Here is a 23,066-nt window from a genome sequence, read left to right on the forward strand (position 1 = left end):
ACTGTAAGGCATGTACCAAGTATCTTTTTAAAGAATGCAGCTGAGAACTGTATGCATCTAAACTAACCGTGTAGCATAAAACCGACTCTGTTATATTATAAACAACCCTTTTAGGACTTGGATAAAAATAGCTGGTTGAGCCGCAGTTTTACAACCCCTCGATTGTCCCCTTAATCTGAAACGGTGGCTGGACGCACATGAAAAACATCACAGCGCAGGCAAGAATGATACCCCCATAGGTGCGCGCAGCCTATTGTATCCCAGAGTTCAAAAAACGTGTCTGTGTGTGTCTGTAAGTGTGAATAAGCCCCTATTTTTTAAAATTATATGTTACATTTTTAATTATTTTCACTTTTTTATTTATGTTCCAAATTTTTTTACATTTTTTGGAAGTCTCACTTTTGGGACAGAGAAGGGGACTGAGTAAACACATTCCCTAGTTGCTTTCTGCAGGCTCAGTTGCATGCCTGTGATTGATGTTTTGCATGAATGAACAGGAAGAGCTCTGCACAGCCTCCCTGTTCATTCATAAATTGAAGCAGCATGGGGAATCTGATAGTGGACAGGAGAGGGTGACCTGTGTGGTGGAGGTGCAATTAGAGGAACAGTTCCCCTGTATGGCTCTCTGTGCAGCAGCTGAAAGCAGCGGGAGGGAGGAGGCGGAGAAACTGGCTTTCAGCTGGTACAGGCCGAGCTGTTTAGGGGATCAGATCCTATAATTGGCCCCTGCAAATCCTAATGTGACAGGGAGGTTGCACAGGCCCCTTGCAGCATGGGAGGGATTGCCATTTAGACCCCTGAATCTCCGCCAGTGGCGCACGGGGTGATTAGGATGTGGGTACACCCGGCACACCCCATGCACCAGGGCTCAACAAATCCCAGTCATTAGGTTGCCATGGTGACTGAAAATTGCAAACCTGGTGCTTTGGCTACACTGCAGCAGCAATCTGGATTCAGTCTCCCCATGTGACCCCCCCCCCTGTGGGTGCGCAGCCTAAGGCCGCGTACACACGGGCGGATTGTCTGCCCAACTAAGTTCGTCAGACAATCAGACAGACAGTCCGTTCAAAATTTGCATGAACGGACTTGACCACACACGATGAGCAGACAGTCCGCTGAAAGCGTGCGCGATGACGTGTACAGCACGTACGACGGGACTAGAAAAACGGTGTCCTATACACTGCAATGCAACCTTCGGCCGTGTAAATCCTTTCTGAGTATGCGCTATACTTAGTCCGTCCAACATGCCTACACACGAGCGGACTGTCCGCTGAAACCAAGTTTGGACGGACAAAACCAAGTTTGAACGGACAAAATTTCGGAAATTCCGTAAGACTTTGTTCGTCAGACAGTCCGCTGAAGCCCACACACGAGCGGATTGTCCACTGAAACACGGTTCAGCGGACTAAGTTGGACAGACAATCCGCCCGTGTGTACGCGGCCTAAGACACCGGGCTAGCCCAGTAATTGGGGCAGCAGCTTTGCAGCCTGCTGGAGTGGGATAAAGCTCTCGTTTGTGGGTTCTGATGCCCTCCTCTGGCAGGCAGGGCTGTGATGAGCGCAGCATGCCTGCCGTTCTGACTGAGGGCTTTCCTTTCTTGCTCTCACTGCCCACCCACCTCTGACATCTCCTTCCCAGTTTGACAGCTGGGTACTGGTGTTGCAGGCTTGACCTGGCACCCTTTCCTTAATGCTGGTGAGTGGATGGGCAGTGTGACAGGGAATGTACACAAATAATGAGGGCACTCATCATCAATGCAGCCCCATCACTGCCGCATATTAGTGCCCATCAGTGCCTCCTTATCAATGCCACCTATCAGTGCCTCCTCATAAATGCCCCCTATTAGTGCTTATCAGTGGCACCTATATGTGCCTCCTTGTCAGTGCCACCTAATTAGTACCTCCTCATCAGTTCCGCCTATTAGTGCCTTCTCATCGGTGCCTCCTCCTCAGTGCCTCATCATTAAGGCCCCCTCATCCGTGCCGCCTATCAGTGCCTCCTCATCAGTTCCACCTATTAGTACCTCCTAATCAGTTTCTCCACATTAGTGCCGCCTACCAATGCCACCTCATCAGTGCCTCCTCATCGGTCCCCATCAGTGTCGCCCTTCGGTGCCTATCAGTGGTGCCTATTAGTGCCCATCAGTGCCACCTATCAGTGCCTCCTCATCAGTTCAACCTATCAGCGCACATCAGTGAAGGAGAAATATCACTTTGCAAACTTTTATAACAAAAACCTTTTGTTTTTCGGTCTGTTTTTGTTTGGCACCAGGAGTGAGCAATTCCTATTACCTGACGCCCTGGACATGTAGTTCTGGGCGCCAGGCAGCTGATTTAAAAAACTGGCTCCTAACTTTTTTTAGTTGGCTCCTAGATTTAAAGCAAATTTGTCAAGCCGTGGCCTAGGCTATAAGAAGATTGCCAAGACCCTGAAACTGAGCTGCAGCATGGTGGCCAAGACCATACAGTGGTATAACAGGACAGGTTCCACTCAGAACAGGCCTCACCATGGTCCACCAAAGAAGTTGAGGTCACGTGCTCAGCGTCATATCCAGAGGTTGTCTTTGGGAAATAGACGTATGAGTGCTGCCAGCATTGCTGCAGAGGTTATAGGGGTGGGGGGGGGTCAGCCTGTCAGTGCTCAGACCATACACCGCACACTGCATCAAATTGGTCTGCATGGCTATCGTCCCAGAAGGAAGCTTCTTCTAAAGATGATGCACAAGAAAGACCGCAAACAGTTTGCTGAAGACAAGCAGACTAAGGACATGGATTACTGGAACCATGTCATGTGGTCTGATGAGACCAAGATAAACGTATTTGGTGTCAGATGGTGTCAAGCGTGTGTGGGGGAAACCAGGTGAGGAGGACAAAGACAAGTGTGTCTTGTCTATAGACAAGCTGTGAGAATCCAGCTGTGAAACGGTAATTCTCTGGTTTTGTATAGTGAGAGACTTCCTATCTTTTGCAGATCCAAAAGTACCTGAACTTTCCTTCCTAACCCTCCACCCTTCATTGAGGGACTGTGTTGTCTCTCTCTTCCAATAAATATCCCAAAAAGCGGATCCAGTGTCGGTTTCTACAATTCTTTTGGGCCATCTACCTCAGGAAACCCCTAGACGCATCGAGATCAAAAAGGTAACGGTAAGCCCATTAAAATCAGCAGCTCCTTTGGGGGTCAGTGCTACATAGACAAGTGTCATTTCTTCAGTGTTGTCACATGCAAAGATAGAAGAAAACATTTACACAAATGTGACTGAGGGGTGTACTTACTTTTGTGAGATACATTCAATGAAATAAAACAAATAAAAAAAAATCTAATTTCTTCATCAATTTAGGCCAATGTGTTTTCTGCTACATATTTTTGTTTAAAAAAAAAAAAAAAAATCAAATAAGCGTCTATTAATTGGTTTGTGCAAAAGTTTTATATATATGTATGTGTTTTTTTTTTTTGTTTTTTTTGTTTTTTTTCCTAGTAATGGCGGAGATCAGCGACTTATAGCGGGACTGCGATACCGCGGCGTGCAGATCGGACACTAACTGACACATTTGACAGCTCTATTTGTGGGGGGGACGGCATACATTTTATTTTGGTACAGCGTCGCACGACCACGCAATTGTCAGTTAAAGTAACGCAGTGCCGTATCACAAAAAAAAAAAAATAATGACCTGGTCATGAAGGGGGGGTAAATCTTCCGGAGAGTAAGTGGTTAAAGTGGTTGTACACCCTTACAAACCACTATGACCTACAGGTAAGCCTAGATTAAGGCTTACCTGTAGGTCCAAGAAATATCTCCTAAACCTATATGGTTTAGGAGATATTTGCCCGAAAACAGGCACCGCTGTCTACGGCGCATGCGCCATAGACAGCGGCGCGCAGGCGCACTGAGCGCGGCATTCTCAATGACGGAGCTGCCGCGCGTGTCGGCTCCCGTGCGCATGCGCGGGAGTGACGTCATCGCGGCTTCGCCAAATGACACCGGCGAAGCTGCGAGACCCCACCAAAAAGATGGATGAGGCGGACTACAGGGGACAGTGGCGACTTCGCGGGCTCCTGTGTCAGGTAAGTGACACACAATGGACTACTATGTGATGTATAGTAGTCCATTATGCTTTGCCTTTGCAGGCTCTAGTTTTGCTGCTAGATTCTCATTGTCACATCTCAATAAAGTTGATACAAGCACACCATGCAGCTACCCCTGACGACCCGTCAGAATTGGTAATGGAAGTGACATTCCATTGCCATCATCTTGCTACACTGCGCACTCCTCCACAGTAAAGATGCACCAAGAAGGGGGCAAGCGGACATCTTGTTACACCCACTGGAGTTTTGCATCTCACAGTTATTTTTAACCTCTTGGCGCCCGCCCTATAGCCGAATGACGGCCGTAGAGCAGGCGCTTTCGTCCGGGAGGCCGTCCCTGGATGTCCTGTTTACTTCCGCAATGCGCGCCGCGCATCGGGGAAGTTCTGTGTTTGCCCCGGAGACAGGCAAACACAGATCGCTGTAAACGGCCGCTCACAGCGGCCGTTTACAGCGCAATCGCCGTGTCCAATGAGAGATGATCTCATATGTAAACATATGAGATCATCTCTCAGCGCCGCTCTCCCTCCTCACACAGACAGAGTGTGAGAAGGGAGAGATGAACGGCTGCAGCGGCCGTAAGTGTAAAAAAAAAAAAGTTAAAAAAAGTGCCATCCTGCCCCAGTGCCATCTGTCATCAGTGCCACATAGTGCCATCTGTCATCAGTGCCACATAGTGCCATCTGTCATCAGTGCCACATATTAGTGCCATCTGTCATCAGTGCCATTTGTCATCAGTGCCACCTGTCAGTGTCACGTACCATCTGTTGTCAGTGTCACCAATGCCACTTATCAGTGCCATCTGTCATCAGTGTCACGCGTCATCGGTGCCATCTGTCATCAGTGCCACGCATTAGTGCCATCTGTCATCAGTGCCACTTGTCATTGTCCTGGTGCTCCAGGGCCTTCAAAAGTGTAATAGGTAGTCAACAGGTTAGATGTGTAATTTATGCTCCTAGAACACATGATGGCGCTCCCTGCATGTTGGGCCTCTCAATGTGGCCAGGCTGTGAAAAAGTCCCACACTTGTGGTATTGTAATACTCAGGAGGAGTAGCAGAATTTTTTTGGGGGTGTCATTTGTGGTATACACATGCCATGTGAGAGAAATAACCTATTACAATGACAATTTTGTGGAGAAAAATTTAAAAAAATGAAAAAATGTTAATTTTGCAAAGAATTGTGGGAAAAAAATGACAACATAAAAAAGCTCCCCATGCCTCTTACTAAATACCTTGGAATGTCTACTTTCCAAAAAGGAGTAATTTGGGGGGTATTTGTACTTTCCTGACTTGTTCGGGTTGCAAGAAGCGAGATAGTCCACCAGTACATTAGATGTGATCAATTTTGTGCGATTCGCACCACAGCTTGTGGACTCTCTAACTTTCACAAAGACCAAATAATATCCACTAATTTGGGTTATTTTTACCAAAGATATGTAGCAGTATAAATTGTGGCCAAAATTTATGAAGAAAAATTAATAATTTGCATAGTTCTGTCACAGAAAAAAAGAAATATGCAGGTTTTTTTTAAAAAATTTTCGGTCTTTTTTTCATTTATAGCGCAAAAAATAAAAAACCCCAGAGGTGATCAAATACCACCAAAAGAAAGCTCTATTTGTGGGAAAAAACGGACAAAAAATTAATTTGGGTACAGTGTTGCATGACTGAGTAATTGTCATTCAAAGTGTGAGAGCACCGAAAGCTGAAAATTGGTCTGGGCAGGAAGGGTGTTTAAAGCGGTTGTATACTCTTTTTTTGTAACTTTTACCTACAGGAAAGCCTATAATAAGGCTTACCTTTAGGTAAAAAAAATATCTCCTAAACCTGTACGGTTTAGGAGATATTCCCCTCGGTATGCGCCGCTGACTGCAGCGGCGCATGCGCACGAGGGGATTCTCGGCCTGAAAATCCGGCAGTGGCCGGCGGCCGGAAAGAAATCTCCCGTGCGCATGCGCGGGAGTGACGCTATCGCGGCTCCAGCCACTCACAGCGCCGGAGCCGCAATACCCGGAAGAAACGCAGAGGGAGCATGTGAGCTCCCTCGGCGTGGATCGTGCCAGATGTCGGGGGCCTCGTTCTAAGGTAAGTAATTCATAATGAGCTAGTATGCGGTGCATACTAGCTCATTATGCCTTTTGCTTTGCAGGTGTTAAAAATGAAATAAAAAAATAGCGGGTTTACTACCGCTTTAAGTGCCCAGTAAGCAAGTGGTTAATAGTAAACTGAGGATATATGGTGAATAACAGTATTTGGAAATCAATCGGACTAGTTACATGTTTAATTATAAAAACAGCGGTGTTCTGTCAGATTAGAAAACCTGTGAAATCAGCAGGTTTGCCGTTGTTTTTAAAATTCAACATGTAAATAGTCCGATAGATTTCCAAACATTGTATTTCACCATATAATAACTGTGAAGTGAAATGCAAAACTCCGGTTGGTGTAACAAGATGTCCGCTTGCCCCTTTCTCGGTGTGTCGTTACTGCGGAGGAGTGCGGGGTGTAGCAAGATGGCGGCGATGGGACGCCTCTTCCCCCTACTAATTCTGACGGGTCGCCATTGTAGTGTCACATTTTGCTGCCTATCACAGGATGCTGCGGAAGTGACGTTGCCGCCAGAAATTGCGTACTGCGCATGCGCGATGCGTTCCAAACACTCGCGCCGTGCGTTTCAACATAGTTTCGGCAATACAGTTCAGCGAAACCATCACATAATGTTACGGAAGTGATGTTACACATAACACAAACACTGGGCCGTTCGTTACAACACTAATACTTCCCTTGTTACCTAGTAGGTTTTGCATTGCTGGGACTTGTAACTTGGGACTCCGTAACATTATGTGATGGTTTCGCTGAACTGTATTGCTGAAACTATGTTGGAACGCACGGCGCGAGTGTTTGGAACGCATCGCGCATGCGCAGTACGCAATTTCTGGCGGCAACGTCACTTCCGCAGCATCCTGTGATAGGCAGCAAAATGTGACACTACACGGGGCTCCGGGCGGAGCGGGCCCGGTGTAATTTGTATGGGGGGGACACCGGGAGTGGAGGAGAGGCGGGGTTTGCTCGGGGGGGGGGGACACGAGTTCTCCCTCCCGTGTGTACACTGTGAGGCCTGGACATTCCTGTGTGAGGGGGGTGGGGAGTACACTTTCTTTTACAACTGGAATAAAGACAACCTGACACCAATCACTTCTAAATGTGGTAACGAGGGCTCTCCTCTCCCTCCGCCATGTGTCCAATCCTCCCACCATGGAGGGATCTGACGGTGTGTGTCAGGCTGTACAACCAGGCCATATATTCTGACATGTTACACACCCTGGGGGATAGGACAAGTTTTAATGTTAGCCCCCTTCTCAGAGCCACCCTGCCCTTTTACCTTCCCTTTCATGCCCATACCCTACCCTATTGCCTTCCCACCTTCTGCCTGTCCCTTGCCCATTCCATGCCCCCCTGCCTTTCACCTTTCCATTCTCTTTACCTTGCCCTCTTCTCTTGTCTTCTGCCTTGGCACCCTTTCCCCGCACCTGCCTCAGTCACTGCTTACTACATGTCTCTTCTTCTTATTATTATTATTATTATTATTGGGAAAGCTTGAGCTACCAATCCTCAGGCCTGATCAGTCACTTGAAGTTGGGGGGGAGGTGGAGACGACATAAGCCCCGTGTAATCCCCCGGAACCTTCTGACATGGGGCAAAGGGTGCAAACAAGGTATAGAGAAGAGAGGTCAGGAGTAATAATGCCTGGTGCACACTGGTGGGGCTTTTCGTTTATCCCAGTGGGCTGAACTAAAAAAAAATCCCTACGCTCAGACCCCTTTCATACTGGGGCACTTTGCAGGCACTGCAGCGCTAGAAATAGTGCCAGCATAGCAACCCGAAAGAGCCCGAGGGCTTTCACACCGGAGCGCTGAGCAGGCGGGACTAAAAAAAAAAAATCCTGCTGGCAGCATCTTTGGCGCGGTGTATACACCACTCCTTCACACTGAAATCATTGGGGGTAGTACGGCTATACCACCGGCAAAGCAGCGCTTTGTAGGTGGTTTTAACCCTTTCTTGGCCGCTAGTGGTTTGTAAAAGTGTCCCACTAGCGGTAGAACAGCGCTGTGAAATTGACGGTAAAGCACTGCTAAAAAAAGCGGGGTTTTACCGTCGACACCACCCCTGTGTGAAAGGGGCCTAACAAAAGCAATATTGGTACAGCGATCTCCCACACTGACTGTGTTTTCACAGAGGGACTGATTACCCCCCCCCCCCCCCCCCCCAATTGGCCATTGGCTGCAAGCACTGACTGGATGCTTGTTTTTCCAACATGTCTCTTTATTAAGAACCCTTTCACACTGGAAGCATTTTTTCAGGTGCTTTAGTGCGAAAAATAACGCCTGTAAAGCACCTGAAAAAAAGCCTCATCTGCAAGCCCCCACGCTTGCACACTGGCGCGATGCACTGGCAGGACGTCCAAAAAAAAAAGTCCTGCAAGCAGCTTCTTTGAGGCGCTTTAGGAGTGGTGAATACGCTGCTCCTCAAAGAGAAGGTCCACAAAAAAAACAGCCGCTACAAATACTGCAGCTGCTGACTTTTAATAAATGGACGCTTGCCTGTCCTGGAGTCCAGCGATGTCGGCAGCCGAGCAATCGCTCAGCTGTTGCCGGCGCCATTCTTGGTGAGGGAAATCGGGAAGTGAAGTATTGCGGCTTCACTTCCCGGTTCCCTACCGCGCATGCTGGAGTCGCGCAGCGCAATGAGAGTCCGCGCTGTCTTTGGGACCTGTGTGTGTTCCAGCGGGCAGCCCGGCGGGTCAGGAAGATGCATGGACTCCCGTGGGAGTCTATGCCCAGAAATGGGTGCTTATACCTGTCTTATGGCCCGTACACACGATCCGAATATCATACGAAAACGGTTGTTCGATTTTCAGATAGTGTGTGCGCTACTTTCAACAGCCGATCACGACCCTTCATCCGATATTCGATCAGACATTCACGGAAATTTTCCTCGTACGATTCCAGATCGTATGATTTTCTTTTAGTCAGTACAGTTGTCATCCGAAAATACAATACAAACACATTACAACACGTGACATCACTTCCGATGATTTTTTATTTATTTTCCTCTATTGTAAAAGAATTTTCGTGACTTTATTTGGCTATTCAATTTCTACTTGTTGTTGTTAACCAAAAACGGTCGTGCGATATTCGGATCGTATGTGTATGGGGCATCTGCACCCCCTCCCACCTGAAAGGTGTCAAATGTGACACCGGACATTTCCGAAAAGCAGAGGTTAAAATTGTGTGAACCTCTGGTTCATGCGCTCCTGCCCATTGAAATCAATGGGCAGCGCCTGCAACAGGTGCTTTTAACCCTTTAATCGCCCACCCACAGTAACAGTTAAAAGCGCCTCTAAAACAAGCGGCACTTTACCACCGACGCCCGGGCGCTATCAGTGTATAAGGGCTGTAAAAGCCGATCGTTAGACCAGTTTCTGACACAGCTGTATAAACTGACCGAATGTTACCGGCTGATCTTCAGCCCATCTGTACCCAGCAATAGGAGGAGCTCAGACACATCCCATTTTGATCCCGCTGGGAAGCAGTCTTGGTGCACGCCAAACAGCCAAGGAGGTCCCCACCCTACAGTCGTATGTAAACCTAATTGGCAGTGCCCAGTGACAGCTTCCATTGCCAGCAAGTTTCCAGCTGTTGAAAATATATAGTGATTTTCCTTTTTGGTTTAGGAATTGGTGATCTGTCTTGTTGGAATCTTCTGGTTCATCTAACGTCATTTTTTGTTTTGTTGCAGGATGGCAGACTGGGAATCTGTACCCGTTGGGGCCGAGTCCCCTGAAATTAAACTGTTCGGGAAATGGAGTACCGATGATGTCCAGATCAATGACATCTCACTGCAGGTATTGGGTGAGGGCTGGGAATGAATTTTCTGACAATGTGATCCATACCGGCCAAATTATTATTTTTTTTTTTTTTGATGAATGAATTCTGGCTGCCATTTTGGTTTTATGGGCCTTACCTTCACCTGGTCCCTTGGTCTGTCTTTATGAATGGAGTTTTGTGGGCCAACTCATCCCCTGGGTTATATCAGAAAGGAATTCAAGGGTGGTTGTCTGACTGTTGTGCTCTCACCCATGAGGCTAATTAAGGCAGTACTCATTGGGGGGAGCTGCACTAAAGGCCAGAGTGTTCATACAGGATGCTTTGTCTGCAGTGTAACTCAGTAGCACTGATTCTTATTAAATAATGGGTTCGGTGTCACTGAGCTCCCTGCCTAATGCTGCAGCTATCACACAGGCAGATGCAGTGTCTGGGCGCGTTCAGTGATGCAGAATATGGTAAAACTGCAGGTTGCAGTGTCACTGAGCACAATGTGTCTGGCCACTGATCTTCTTTATTGGTGCAGCGGACACTCGGAGCTCTGCTGGACGAGCCTGTAGGGTCAGAGCATCACTGCCTGTGTGAGCGGGTGCCCACAGGTGGTGCTGCCGTCTGAGGCAACCATCTTTACTGCATCCACCCCTGGTTGGCCTTGTACCTGAGGTTAGGTGCTATATCACTTCTAATACTGAAATAACCAGTCTTGTGACTGCAATAGGCAGTGAAAGGCCCTCTTTATCCACTTAGGGACCAGTCCTCTTTTTCAGATTATGTGTTTACATATTTAATACAGGTTTTTGTTTTTTTTGCTAGAAAATTACTTGGAAGCCCCAAACTTTATATACTTTTTTTTTTTCTAACACCCTAGGGCAGTGATGGCGAACCTTGGCACCCCAGATGTTTTGGAACTACATTTCCCATGATTCTCAACACTGCAGAGTGCATGAGCATCATGGGAAATGTAGTTCCAAAACATCTGGGATGCCTAGGTTCGTCATCACTGCCCTAGAGAATAAAATGGTGGTCATTGCAATACTTTTTTACACCGTGTTTGCGCAGCGGTCTTACAAGCACACTTTTATTTTTTATTTTTTTTTTGGGGGGGGGGGGAATCACTTTTTTGAATAACAAAAATAAAACCGTAACATCAGCCCAATTTTTTTATATTGTGAAAGATGTTAAGCTGAGTAAATTGATACCCAGCATGTCACACTTCAAAATTGTGCCTGCTCGTGAAATGACATCAAACCTTTACCCTCAAATCTCCATAAGCGAAATTAAAAAAAAAATTCTACAGGTTGCATGTTTTGTGTTAGAGGAGGTCTAGGGGCTAGAATTATTGTTCTCACTCTACCGATCGCGGTAATACCTCACGTGTGGTTTGACTACCGTTTTCATATGCGGGCGCTACTCACATATGCGTTCGCTTCTGCTCGTGAGCTCGTCGGGACGGGGTGTTTTAAAAAATATATATATATATATATATATTTTTCTTTTTATTTACACTGTTTTTAAAAAAATAAAATAAAAAATGGATGACTTTTATTCCTATTACAAGGAATGTAAACATCCCTTGTAATAGAAAAAAGCATGACAGGTCCTCTTAAATATGAGATCTGGGGTCAAAAGGTCCCCAGATCTCATAGTTGAAAGTAATTTGAAAAAATGTACCTTTTTAAGAAGTATGGGCAGAAGTGATGTTTTGACGTCGCTTTCGTCCTGCTATGGACATGGGTGGGGGTCATCTTCCCCTCACCTGTCTCCATACCCAGGACATGACAGGTCCCGATTGCCTCTGCCGCTTCCGACGACTCCAGTAAGCAGCGGGAGGGGGGATGGCACCGAACCCACGGCAGAGACCACCATTATTGCACACACGACCAGCACCTGAAGGGATAGATATCTCGGTTGTGGCAGCAGTTGCTGCCGTTACAGAGATATCCCTCTTCAAAAAATGAACGTACATCGTCGTGTACCGGTCGTAAAGTGGTTATGGAGGGGTCTGTGCCCTTAAAGAGTTTGTGAACTTCCCTCTAAGTAAGCCTTATTCTAGGCTCACCTACAGGTACTGTAAATATCTCCTTAAACGTGCGTCATTTAGCCGATATTTACTGTATACTCATCGGCGCATGCACTCTGAAGGAACAGCCACCCCTTGCTGGTCCTTCAGGAGCGTGTGTCGTGACTGCATGCGCAGGAGTGACGTCACGTGGCTTTGAGTCGGAGCCGAAGTCCGCTGCCCCGGAAAGAAGACGGGCAAAGATGGATGCGGCCATTTGCGGGTAAGTGCCACATAATGTGCTAGGATGCGATGCATACTAGCACATTGTGCCTTTACTTTGGAGGGGGGGGGGGGAAACTCCAGTAGAACAGGAGACACTGGCTGGAGAGGGGCGGTGGATCCCTCAGGGGGTGGGGGCGCTATGTAGCCACTATGATGGGCTTTACATTAAAGTGTTACTAAACCCACAGCAGTAACATCAGTCTGTATATATGCAGTGGTTCTCTTCCCTGTTCTCAAGTACCCCCCAACAGGCCATGTTTGCAAGTTTTTATCTTGCACAAGGGCTTTAAATCGGTCAATGGCCTTGAGGACAGGGTTGAGAACCACTGTAGTAAAGCATGCTTGTTATACTCGCTGGAAGCTAAGGGGTTAATCCTCTGCATCGTGTAAAAAGGCTGTTTGATCCTGTCTTCTCTGATCCTCTTCCCCAATCCATCTCCTGAGGGAACAGCCTTTGGAGTCACTGTGCATATGCTCAGTTTGGTGTATACTACTAGGGAGATTTTTTTTTTTTTTTTTGATGGTGCATGTGAGGGCCAATCAGCACTTTCCATACAGTCAGAGGTTCTGCAGCCTCAGTCATAGGACAGTCAGAGTAGAATGAAAACTCCTTCTACAGACTTTAACCAGACACTGATAGAAGTCACAAGACTGCTATATACTGCTGATGAGAAAAGGTTTTTAGCAGTTTTATATTTATTAAAATAATTGCATTTCTATGTCCTGTGGGAGAGCAGATATAGTGTATGCAGGGTCCTGGGTTTAGTAACGCACTAAAGCCGGTTACCTCCTGAAACAAAATATACTGGGATGATGTGTAGCTGCAGGCATCTCGCTAGACCCACCTGAAGTCAAATGACTTGTGTATGCGGTCACTAGAATTTATGACATGTTTTAATATCGGTGTTGCTGCTTTGTATTGTGTATGACAGGCATACTTTAATGTGATCTGTCTGTGTTGCCTTGAACTTACCATGACCATTTGGTTTCCAGGATTACATTGCTGTTAAGGAGAAGTATGCCAAGTACCTTCCACACAGCGGAGGACGTTATGCCGCCAAGCGCTTCCGTAAGGCCCAGTGCCCCATTGTGGAGCGTCTGACAAACTCCCTCATGATGCACGGCAGGAACAACGGCAAGAAGCTGATGAGTCAGGATTACAAAGCACGCCTTTGAGATCATCCACCTGCTGACCGGTGAGGTAAGTGACTTCTCCTCCAGAAAACCCCTTATGGGGTGCACTATGACAGTGCCAGTAATGTTTTAGTGCTTTATGATTAAAAGGAAGTAAATGTTCCAGTGCATGACAACACCAGAGCTGATGGGTCAACAAGCATTTAAAGTGTTTGTAAAGGTTCAGGGTTTTTTTTTTTTTTTTTTTTTTACTTTAATATATATATATATAAACGTAATACCTGCTTTGTGCAAGGGTTTTGCACAGAGCTGCCTTGATCTTCATTTTCTGGAGTCCCGTGGTGGCACTCCTGGCTCTTCCTCTTCCAGTGTCCCCACAGAGAGCCGCTATCCATGCCGTGTCCCGCTGCTGCGTCCATTGACACATGGCTGGACTCACCCTGGTTCCTGTGCCACTGGATTTGATTGATAGCAGTGGGAGCCAATGCTGCTGTTATCTATCCAGTGAAGACCCGAGACAGCTCCTGGAGCTACTGTGCTTGTTCTCGTTGCTGGAATGATGGGGGGTGGGGTGGGGGGGGACGTAAACAAGGTGTTTGCTTTCGATGACATTTTTCGGGGGGAGGTGGATGCGCGCTATAGCCGAATGATGGCTACAGCGTGGCTGTCCAGTTCTGGGATGGCGTCTATTGACCTCCCAGATCCCGCGTACCTGCCACTATCAGTGTGAGGAGGGAACCGATAACCGGCCAGTGTTAAAGGGTACATTTACACTGATCATCCGTGCAGCTTCATCGGTGCCACCCCTTTCTCCGCCCTATTGACCACATATGTGGCACTTGCACAAATCATGTCTCGGGATCAGTTCACATCGGTATGCTGTGAAAACTGCATGCAATGTCTGGGCGTTACAAATTCTGCCATACAGGTCCGAATGCAATACAAATTGGACAGGACCCTTTTTGGTCTGCACCAGAATTGAATCACATGGGTATTAAAGCGGAGTTCCACCTAAAGTGGAACTTCCGCTCATCGGAAACCACACCCCCCCCCCCCAGTGTCAGTTGGCACCTTTCAGGGGGGAGGGGGTGCAGATACCTGTCTAAGACAGCTATTTGCACTCGCGTCCAGGCATAGACTCTCACGGGAGTCTATGCCATTTCCTGTCTCGCTGCGCTGTCTGCTGGGACACGCACACGGATCCCAGAGACAGCGCGGACCATTTCTATTGAGCTGCAGGACTCGTGCATGCGCAGTAGGGAACCGAGAAGTGAAGCCGCGATACTTCACTTCCCGATTCCCTCACCGAGAATGGCGGCAGCAGCCGAGAGCCGATCGATCGGCCTTGGCTGCTGACATCGCTGAATCCTGGGACAGGTGAGTGTCCATTTATTAAGTCAGCAGCTGTAATATTTATAGCTGCTGGCTTTTAATATTATTTTTTTCAGTGGAATCCCTCTTTAACACCTGTGCGATCCGATTCGTGTCTGAATTGGCAGTTCGCACTGCAATGTGCAAACTGATCTGGGGGTGTCGTTAACTTTCGCATAAGACCCTTTTACACGGGTTCTGCTGGCGGCATCTTGACTCAAGTGGAAGTTCTCCCCTCTTTCTCCCTGCTATCTTCTGGGACACGTCACGGGTCCCTAAAGATTGCTCTGCCATTCAGGACATGCGACATGTGCAGTGCACAATCGTAGATCGTGGGACAGTTGAGTGGCTGTTAAAAGACAGCAGCTACACTTTTCGTAAACAAACGGCTGCAACTTCACTTTAAAACCTGCCTGAACTTCATAATCAGCCCCCTCTCCTCCTCCTGATCTGTATTATGCCCCAGCTTTTGGCTTTCAACATTGTCAATAATTTTTTCCCAAGCATGTGAAAGAACACATACCTGGCATCCCGTTGGACATGCATGGTCAAGCAAATGGTAAGAAGAGTTCTCTTCTAAAGTCACTTGCAGTGGCCAGTTGAGGAGAGCATGCATGTCTAAAGACATCCCAGGAATGTGTTCTTGTAAATGATTCAAGAGCATTTACGAGAACAGGGGGTACACAGTTTCTGAGGGTGTGGATAAGCAATTTGGTAGCTCGCAAAAATTTTATTTAGGGAGAAGATGTGGAGGTGTTTTGTAGGAGATCCTGTATACTTTTTTTCCTCTGATACATTTATTTATTTATTTATTTTTTTATAGAACCCCCTGCAAGTGTTGGTGAACGCTATCATTAACAGTGGCCCTCGTGAAGACTCCACCCGTATTGATAGAGCCGGAACAGTAAGAAGACAGGCCGTGGATGTTTCTCCACTGGGGAGAGTCAATCAGGTGACTGCAGATGAAGTGTTTCTTAATTGGTTCTTCCAGCACAATACTTTAAAGTCCTTTTTATAATGTGTTGCCAAACTGATGTCGTTTTTAAAGTTTGTTACCCCCAACACTTCATATTCCTTATGTGTCTGCTGTACCATGTTCTTGTGTAAGAGGGTCTCCTGTTCTTTTGGATTTCTTTCTTCCTTTGTGTAAAATCCCTGGCGTTCCTGTCATGTGTAGCTGTGTTGGGAACTCTGTATACTCTCAAATGACCAGACTTGTTCTGACATGCCATTGTTGCACAGTCAATCGCTAAGCTCAGTATGCTGCTGCTTTTCCTCCTCCTCCCCAGGTCTTATGTAGCTGAGAACAGAGGGAATGTGATCACTTATTAAAAAGAGGGGCAAATGGGTGGTTTTCCAAGCAATTGTTTACAATCACTTTAACCAGTTCCATACCAGCCTATTATAAAATGACACTGGCGGAAACACTGTCCCTCTGAGTGGATGTCATGGGGGCACGTGGAGATCAGTGATGAGGTGTGTCCCTTGGGACGCGGCTCTTTACCCCGATCAGAGATGGGCTAATAAAAATGCACAGCCAGTCACAAATAATGACCAAAATGGCTTTAGTGTCGTTTCCACTTTCTCCTCAATGTGTGAATAGGAGACCTGACTAAAAATGTATCGTACAGTGCCTTACTTCCCCCCCCCAATAAAGGACCTGTCACTAGCCCATCAGAGTACCTGAGTACAGGAAGTCCCCAGGTTTAAGTTTTTATTTTGTATGCAAGTTGGAACAGGTACACTATTTTTTTTTTTTTTTTTTAGTTTTTTTTCTCCTCTCTGCTCTGTATAGGGAAGGGTTAACACCCCCTGTAATGTTTGCTGTCTGTGCCTCTGTTCAGAAGATTTCACCTCACTTTCTGCCCCTGTGACAATTGGATTTAAAAAAAGATTTGGATTGGTGATAAAGCATCAGTGGAGACACATTTTTGCCGGATAACTCTTACAGGAGTGAATTTCCCTTCCTAGGGGTAGATTTCTTCTCACTTCCTGTTGTCTCCTTCCGTTTTTAAGTAGGCGTTATTTGTAAGCCGCATGTTTCAAGGGGTTGTAAAGGTAAATGTTTTTTTTCCCCTTAATGCATTCTATGCATTAAGGTGAAAAAACATCTGACAGTGCCGGCAGCCCCCCAAACCCCCCCCCCCTTTTACTTGCCTCACCCCTCGAAAGTCCTGCGCTCGCTCCCGACTTCCTCTTCACCACTCAGCCTGGCCGCTGATTGGCTGGAGTGGATGGATTGAAGGCAGCGCAGCCATTGGCTCGCGCTGCTGTCAATCACATCCAATGACGCGGGGGGCGGGGATATGTGATACAGCGTGCGGCTATAGCCACCGGCTGTATCACGGGAGCGCGCCCGCAGGTGCTTCTCACCAATGCGAGGGAGCTCGCATGAGCGTGAGAAGCGCCTGCGGGAGGAAGCAGACAGCCGCAGAGGGACCCCAGAAGACTAGGTTCGGGGCCACTCTGTGCAAAACGAGCTGCACAGTGGAGGTAAGTATAACATGTTTTAAGAAGAAAAAAATAAAAACCTTTAGGCCGCGTACACACGGGCGGACTGTTCGCCCAACTTTGTCCGCTGAACAGTGTTTCAGCGGACAGTCCGCTCGTGTGTGGGCTTCAGCGGACAGTTTCAGCGGACAGTTTCAGCGGACAGTCTGACGAACAAAGTCTTACGGAATTTCCGTAAAACTGTCCGCTGAAACTTGGTTTGAGCGGACAGTCCGCCCATGTGTGGGCCAGTCCGCTGTACTTTCGAAATGAGCGAACTGTTCCCGCCCGGAGAAAAGTCCGCTCATTTCGAGCGTGTCTCCAGGTAGGCGGGGCCCGCGAAGGAGACTTCACGGGCCCCGCCGCCTGGTATGGACTTAAAGGGGAACCCCAACGCTGAAAAAAATCGGCGTGGGGGTCCCCCCCCCAAGTCCACAACAGACCCTTGTCCGAGCACGCTACCCGGCCGGCCAGGAAAGGGGGGCGAGTGAGCGCGCCCCCCGTCCTGAGCCGTACCAGGCCGCGTGCCCTCAACATGGGGGGTGCCTTGGAGAAGGGGGGGCCGCGCAGCCCCCCCACCCCAAAGCACCTTGTCCCCATGTTGATGAGGACAAGGGCCTCTTCCCGACAACCCTGGCCGTTGGTTGTCGGGGTCTGCGGGCGGGGGGCTTATCGGAATCCGGGAGCCCCCTTTAATAAGGGGGCCCCCGGATACCGGCTCCCCACCCTATGTGAATGAGTATGGGGTACAATGCAGCGCGCCTCTGGCATTCCGGCCGGAGAGAGCATCGTGTCAACATCTCCTGGAGAAGAAGAAGAAGAACCGAAGGCGGCGACAGAAGACCGGGCCACCGCCTCTAAAAGAGCTATAAGAAGGCGCGGTGGCCCGGCAGAAGAACCGAAGAGGCCGGCGGCGGGGAGGAAGAAAGCCGGACTCCTCCGCTAGCAAAAGAGCTACAAGAAGATAGCGGAGGAGTCCGGCGAGAAGACCCCCGAAGACGGAAGACCCCCGGAGCTGTGCAATAAAATATTTTATCTCGTGTGTTGTGTTTTTTTTTGGGTACTTTTATTTTACAGGTGAATGGGTAGGGGTACATTGTACCCCATACTCATTCACATAGGGTGGGGGGCCGGTATCCGGGGGCCCCCTTCTTAAAGGGGTCTCCCGGATTCCGATAAGCCCCCCGCCCGCAGACCCCGACAACCAACGGCCAGGGTTGTCGGGAAGAGGCCCTTGTCCTCATCAACATGGGGACAAGGTGCTTTGGGGTGGGGGGGCTGCGCGGCCCCCCCTTCCCCAAGGCACCCCCCATGTTGAGGGCACGCGGCCTGGTATGGCTCAGGACGGGGGGCGCTCTCGCTCGCCCCCCTTTCCTGGCCGGCCGGGTAGTGTGCTCGGACAAGGGTCTGTTGTGGACTTGGGGGGGACCCCCACACCAATTTTTTTTTTTTGGCGTTGGGTTCCCCTTTAAGTCCATTGACACGCGCTCGAAATGAGCTGACTGTCCTCCGCGTGTGTGGGCGAGTCCGTTCATTTCAAAAGTTGCGCGGACTTAGTATGACGAACTTAGTTTGCCGTATTAGTCCGCTCAAAAAGTGCCGTGTGTGGGCAAGTTCGTTCATTCAAAAGTTTGAGCGGACTGTTTGACGAACTTAGTTTGGGCAGACAGTCCGCCCGTGTGTACGCCGCCTTACAATCCTTTTAACCCAGGGACCGCCTGTACTGATCTGCAGCCCATGCCTCCTAGAATGTGCGTTGGGGTAATTTTGTGGGTAATTTAATCGTCTTGGTAAACCAGGAACTTCAAAAGTGTAATAGGTCATCAGAAAATTGTAATTTATGTTCCTAGATGGTGAGATGGTGCTCCCTGCATGTTGGGTCTCTAAGTGGCCAGGCTGTGTAAACGTCTCACATGTGGTAGCTCCATACTCAGAGTACCAGAATGTGTTTTGGGCTGTAATTGGAAGTATACCTATCAGAGCTGCACGATTCTGGTCATAATGAGAATCACGATTTTTTATTTATTTTTTGATAGAAAAATGTAACCTTTTTCACATACAAAAAGGCTAACTTTACGTGGTGTGTTTTTTTTTTTATTGCATTTGAAAGATTTGCTGCTGAGTGTGACATATTGCAACAACTGCTATTTTATTTTCTAGGGTGTCTACTAAAAAAGTGTGTGTAAAATAGAGATCTATATTCTCAAATTTTTTTGGGGGGTTCCAAGTGACCCCAGGGTTTAGTTTTTAAGTGTACCTGTCATATGGTACCAAAGTGGAGTTCTGCTAGCAAAATCTGGTACAGTGGAATGTCCTAGTGAAGTGATGGTTCCATTAAGATTTGCTACATGCCCAGAACTTTAAATGGCATTTGGGCAACAAGTGCTTTTCAAAGCAACCACAGGTCCTCTGTATATTTTATATGGTCTCATTTTGGACAAATTGGTGGCTTTTTTTTCTAGTGTGACAAATGTGTCTGGACACAGCACTGTGCATAATGGTCACTTGCACATTGGACCGTTGGCTGCGGCCGGTTTGTATATAGCCAGAAATACTGACCCGGGATGCAGACTGCCTCCAAGGTTGATTGGGGCCCTTCATCGCATGTAACTATACGGGTGAGCAGTGACATGCGTAGGGTGGCTACACATGCCACTTTTAGCGTTTGAATGAAAAAAATAAATATCTGGTCAACAACGATGGTTGCCAATACCCAAAGCATTTTGCCTTTTGCTACAGTTATCCTTGAAGTGCTCCTGCAGGGACATCTATGCTAGAATTTGTGAATCTTCCCAATTTATGTCTATCAGATTCTGTCTCTAAATCTTGCTCTTGTTATCTCAGGCTATCTGGCTCTTGTGCACTGGAGCTCGTGAAGCTGCCTTCAGAAACATTAAGACCATTGCTGAATGTGTCGCCGATGAGCTCATCAATGCAGCAAAGGTAAATGATGGGTGCATTGAGAATAATTTTAGATGTAAACAAAGTGTCTAAAGTTGGGAGTATAAATCACTAAATATTAGCAATGGATCGATATTAGTGCCGATACTGAGTATTTTCACACGAATGATCTGTGATTTTAACAGTTTACATTTGTGGGAGCGACTTGTGTGTGTATTTTCTGCAGGAGCGCTGTAAACCTTTTCATTTTACTGTCCCTTAAAAAAATAAAATCTGATCACTTTTGCTGTCACAAGGCATGTAAACATCCCTTATAATCAGCAGTGACAGGTACTCTTTAGGGGGGGGGGGGGGGTGTCTAAAAGACCCCAAATGCCCCCCCCCCCCATAGAGCTTTCTTTTGGTGGTATTTGATCACCACTTTTTTTTTTTTGTGCTATAAACAAAAAATGGCAACTATTTAGAAAAATTACTTTTTGCTATAATATCCCCAAAAAATATGTAAAAATATTTTTTTTATTGGTGCATTAACCTCTTCCCGACCGCCTGGTGCAGATACTGCGGCAGAAGGGCATGTACAGGCAGATTAACGTACCTGTATGTTGCACGCCGCCGGGAGCGCTGACCATCTCACAGTGATGAAGAACGGGGAGATGCTAATGTAAACAAGCATCCTCCCCCTTCTGCCTAGTGACACTATTCACAGCTCCCTGTGATCAAGAGCGCTGATCAGTGTAGACACACACACCCTACAGTTAGAATCACTCCCTAGGACACACATAACCCCTACAGTGCCACCTAGTGGTTAACCCCTTTACTGCCAGTCACATTTACACAGTAATCAATGCATTTTTAATTGCACTGATTGCTGTATATCAAACTCTTATTGCGATTATTACCAAAAATATGTAGAATATTTATCGGTCCAAACTGAGGGAAAAAAAATAATGCAGGTTTTCTCTAAGTCTAATCTTTGGCTTTTTCCTTTCAGGGCTCCTCTAACTCCTACGCAATCAAGAAGAAAGATGAATTGGAGAGAGTTGCCAAGTCCAACCGTTAAAGTTGTCAAAAGCCTCCTGTTGCTTATCTTGCAATAAAATCAAAAAATTGTCACCCATTTCTGGTCTTTGCTTGTATTTGTAGCCAATTGTGGTGTGATATACTTTATTTTGGTGTTTAGATGTTTTATGTTGCACGTCTTGGGGCCCCTTTCACACGATCAGTCCTGTCTGTTTTTCAGGCAGATCCGATCAGGCCACCCATTTCTGTCTATGGTGAGTTGTATGTAAGCGGATGTGTCTGATGACACCTGCTTGGCATCGGATTCAGTAAGATCCGCTGAAAACATGTATGGCGATACATTCACCCTATGTCCAGCGGATCGGACAGGTGGTCCATTTTTCGTCCAATCTCCCCATAGAGGAGAGGTCTGTCTCTGCACAGTGAGCGGAGAAGGACCTGTCAAAATTGATCCTCCCTGTGTAAAAGGGGCCTTTAGCCCCATACACACGGACTGACTTTCAGGCGTCATTGGTTATTCGGTCCGTGTGTATAGCACTGTGTCTAACAGAAGCTGCCTGTTTACCCGCCTTCTGTCGGATGAGCATGCTGGAAAACCAGCAACTGTTTTGAGTATTCCCCTGTCTGTACACATCTCAGTACAATGATTCACCCCCCACTAACGTTGGATAGTTAGTACAACAGCTCCAACCGTGTGTGTGTGTGTGTGTGTGTGTTTTTTACATTGCAGCCAGTACACAGTAGTCCAGTCACTCAAGTCAGTGACTGCTGGTATAACTTGGCTTCAGGATGCACCAAATGAACTGAAATGTTGTGAGTCAACACTGTTGACTGTCTCTTCAGGGTGCACCCACCTAGTTGTATTTTGTCTCTGGTGAACTACAAGTCCAGGGACACCTTTTTGTGAAGATATATCCAGAGTCAGTATCCGGAGTGAGCTCTCCCAAAGGTGACAAGGACAGTCTCTAGAATCCTTAAGGCTTGTACCCACTGCCCCCTTGGTACTTTAATGTTCTCTTCTAGTACCAGCCTCTGTACTGAATGACTCCAAGTCTGAACTTCCTGCACTGCTTTTAAGGACTCTAGATACAGTGGTGTGAAAAAGTGTTTGCCCCCTTCCTCATTTCCTGTCCCTTTGCATGTTTGTCACACTTAAGTGTTTCGGAACATCAAACCAATTTAAACAATAGTCAAGGACAACACAAGTAAACACAAAATGCAATTTGTAAATGAAGGTGTTTATTATTAAAGGTAAAAAAAAATCCAAACCATCATGGCCCTGTGTGAAAAAGTGATTGCCCCCCTTGTTAAAACATACTATAACTGTGGTTGTCCACACCTGAGTTCAATTTCTCTAGCCACACCCAGGCCTGATTATTGCCACACCTGTTCACAATCAAGGCATCACTTAAATAGGAGCTGCTTGACACAGTAAGGTCCACCAGAAGATCCTTAAAAGCTACACATCATGCTGAGACCCAAAGAAATTCAGGAACAATTGAGAAAGAAAGTAATTGAGATCTATCAGTCTGGAAAGGGTTATAAAGCCATTTCCAAAGCTTTGGGAATCCAGCGAACCACAGTGAGAGCCATTATCCACAAATGGCGAAGACATGGAACAATGGTGAACCTTCCCAGGAGTGGCCGGCCGCCCAAAATTACCCCAAGAGCGCAGCGACGACTCATCCAAGAGGTCACAAAAGACCCCACAACAACGTCCAAGGAACTGCAGGCCTCACTTGCCTCAGTTAAGGTCAGCGTTCATGCCTCCACCATCAGGAAAAGACTGGGCAAAAATGGCCTGCATGGCAGAGTTCCAAGGAGAAAACCACTGCTGAGCAAAAAGAACATCAAAGCTCGTCTCAATTTCTCCACAACACATCTTGATGATCCCCAAGACTT

The 23,066-nt window shown here is 47.3% G+C and overlaps 1 pseudogene across 1 annotated transcript; it reads left to right on the top strand.

Annotated features, from left to right (window-relative positions):
* Positions 1 to 9,835: 9,835 nt before the first annotated feature.
* Positions 9,836 to 21,261, top strand: LOC143985989 (small ribosomal subunit protein uS7-like; annotated as a pseudogene). Its single transcript, XR_013276218.1, has 5 exons — positions 9,836 to 9,984; positions 13,242 to 13,449; positions 15,577 to 15,705; positions 20,088 to 20,186; positions 21,136 to 21,261. The product of XR_013276218.1 is annotated as a small ribosomal subunit protein uS7-like (transcript).
* The last annotated feature ends 1,805 nt before the right edge of the window (positions 21,262 to 23,066 follow it).

Source organism: Lithobates pipiens, unplaced genomic scaffold (genome assembly GCF_037356315.1).
Source record: "Lithobates pipiens isolate NorthernLeopardFrog02 unplaced genomic scaffold, aLitPip1_a1.2 Scaffold_1, whole genome shotgun sequence".
Lineage (NCBI taxonomy): Eukaryota > Metazoa > Chordata > Amphibia > Anura > Ranidae > Lithobates > Lithobates pipiens.